General features: G+C 46.3%; 1 long non-coding RNA gene across 1 annotated transcript; it reads left to right on the forward strand.

Moving 5' to 3' along the window:
- On the forward strand, positions 1–1759 carry LOC108448396. The gene is made up of 2 exons (XR_001864282.1): positions 1–216; positions 416–1759. It is a non-coding gene; the product is annotated as an uncharacterized LOC108448396 (long non-coding RNA).
- Positions 1760–3002: the final 1243 nt, after the last annotated feature.

Raw genomic sequence — 3002 nt, forward strand, 5'->3', positions numbered from 1 at the left:
TCTGTGCACTCTGGATAATTCATCAACAGAAGAAGCAGTTCTTAATGGTTTCCAAGGTTTGCATGTTCCCTGTAATTGGGAAGTTCAGAATTTATTGTTATTTCTTTGAAGGGATAATTTGATTGCGACCACACATCTTTATTCCCTGTCTGTTCCTGCTGGAGTGCAGAGAAGCCTTTAGAGCGTTTCTGCTCTGGGTGTGTGACCTCTCTGCAGGTGAGTACATCAGTGTTTTGCAGAGCAGATGACCTGGATTCGGTGCAGACTCCCAGAGGGTTTTACCCTTTCCTCTCCCTGATGCAAAGGAGGGGGGGTGCAGGTGGGGGGGGGGCACACACATTAACTTCTTTGGGTCACTTGGCTTTTCCCCCTCTGCTGCTTCAAAATCTTCCACACCATTTTCATGTTTCCCAAGGGATCTTCATTCTCAATTCTGCTCTCAAAGTCTTCAGGAGCCTCCTGGTCTCATTTGATATTGCCTGACAGTAGAAATACAGAAGAAGAAGAAGAAATGTATGACAATAACACTCACTGGAATTTATGGAGGCTTTGGGGAACTTACTTTTCAATTTGGAAGCTCAGACCCACATTCCAGAGGATGCAGGGAGCAGGACTTCTCCCTGCTTTTGTAGCAGTGCCCAGGCTTCCCAGAGATCCTCTCCCTGGACTGCCATTTTGACAGGTTGAGGATCTGCACTGAAACTCCCTGTTGTCAGCAAAATCTTCTGAAAAGGGAACAAAATCCTCAGGGGTGGGTACTCAGTGCTGAGACAGCCTGGAGGCACTGGGGCCTGCTCAGAGGAAGGGGATAAATAAACTTGAATCTTAATTCAGTGGTCCACTGAAAACAGGGTGTGATAAATCTTCCCCAGGAATAAAATATCAGGAGTTCTGCTTTTCCCAGCTTTAATAAAATAATTTGTACCCTTCTGCCTATTAGCAGCTGCAGATAAGTTGATTGCACTGAGCATTTGAAGTCTTCTGACATGCCCATCTGCCTTTGCGTAACCATTTGCCCCTAACCCTTGTCTTGTACCCCAAGCCCCAACCAATGAGTTTTCTTCCTGAAAAAAAAAAAACCTGGTTGCTCACCTGGGAAGTACAGAAGGTTTCCAGGCATGTGACAGATTTCTTACATGGGAGCAGGACTTATCATCAGGAAACGTTGCTAAGATTTTCTTGGGCAGTTCCTTTCCTTTCCAAACTTGGCTTGTTATGGATACTGGAAACTTGGGTCCCCCCATCCAGTAAAGTACTGGGCTCCTTGAGGAGTCACAGCCAGCGAAGAGAGCAAGGCTGAAGGCTGCTGCTGGACACTCAGTAAGAAGTCAGGATGATGATGATGAGGAGGGGGAATTACTGTGTTCACTTCCAGCAGAATTTAAATTAAACCAGTTTTACTGAACTCTTAATTCTTCCCTTGCATTTAAATGCTGTGATCTGGAAAGCAACAAATTTATATTTCTGTATCATTACATCAATAAAGAGCCGGAGTTTTGTAGGCTTCCTTATTAAATAATCTGGCCTAATTTAATTGGAATTTGGGTGGTGTGAAAAATAGCTTTGATTTCATTTGCTCTTGATCATTCCACTAAAACTTTGTGATCTGAAAGTAGTATGTTTGTATTTACTCATCACAGCACTAGAGACCTGAATTGGCAGGCTCTTGATCAAATTACCTGATGAATATAAACAGCAGATTTGATTTAGTTTCACATTGATTTTTGTCATTATTATTATTAAAACCCTTTGATCTGAAGAATGAGATGCTTGTATTTCCTTAATATCTTATTGCTGGGGTTTGGGTTAATCTTGTAAAGCTTTTCCTTTTCTTTTGAGTAGCCAAGTCTAACTAATTCAAATTTAACACATGGCAATTTTGACTCTTTAAAGGGGGAAAAAGAATTCAGTTTCCTTGGACAAAATAGCAAAGTAACCTATTCTTGTCATGGGATGGAGTACTCTCCCCTGGATCCCTGTGTGCATTTTGGGGTGACTCTTCCCCTAGGGAAGAGTCAAGGTTGTGAGTCCCCCAGGAGCTGGTGGGTCACCTCAGGGCATCTGCCTTGCCATCTGTCTGGTGCCCTGAGGAGACTGCCGGGGTCCCAGCATGGCACTTGGCTGGGACTCTCAGCAGTGCCGTTTCCAAGGGCTGGTTTCCTGGGAAAGGAGAGGGGCTTTGGGGATTCCATGGGAAGCAAATGGCTGGGAAATTTGCAAACTGCCCGCCTGTGATTTTTCTGAACAGCTGCTGTTCATCTGTAACTCAGCTTGGTCTTGGAAATCATTCCATGCTTCCAGCTGAGCGGTGGGGTGGAAGGTCCAGGAGTAAGCGGTGAGCTGTCTTCAGAAACCAAAGGCTTTCATCGATGTGCAAATAGGTTTGAGCAAAGCAAAGAAAATGAGTGCATGTAACTTCAGCCTCTCATCTCAGCTGCTCTGAGCCTGCAGCTTTAATTCCTGGCAGCAATTGTGAAAATTCAACCTTTGCTCTTGCTGTTGGTGTTTTAAAGCCTGTTGCTGCCTGTTGTGGGAGGAGCCACGCAAGCTGTGTCCTGGGGGCACCGGGAGGGGTTTTCTGGACAAGCCTGGAGCTGCCTTGGGGAAAGAAGTGGCCCAGACTGGTGTTGTGGTCCCAGGTGTTGGAATTCCCTGTGTCAGGGAGAGTCTCCTGCAGAGCCCGATCCAGGCTGGTGATGCTATTTCAGTTCCAGGAAAGCTGAGTTTTGGTGGGTTGACTCCAAAGACAGGCTCACGTTTTGAGAAGAGGGTTGCAGTAGTGGGTCCATCTGTCTGTCTGTCCGTTCCCACACCATTCAGCACCCCTCCGCGCTTGCGGGGCCATCACACTTTTTTTGGCGGGGGAAATTAGTTTTTGGGTAAATTAGCTCTGACCAGACACATGATTTGAGGAGAATGCCAGGGCCAGCAATCTGGCTGGCTGGCTGTCCATCCCCGCACCATTCCATATCCCTCTGAGCTCGCGGGGCCATCACTCCCCT

The sequence above is a fragment of the Corvus brachyrhynchos genome, unplaced genomic scaffold, assembly GCF_000691975.1.
Source record: "Corvus brachyrhynchos isolate BGI_N302 unplaced genomic scaffold, ASM69197v1 scaffold338, whole genome shotgun sequence".
In the NCBI taxonomy this organism is placed as follows: Eukaryota; Metazoa; Chordata; class Aves; order Passeriformes; family Corvidae; genus Corvus; species Corvus brachyrhynchos.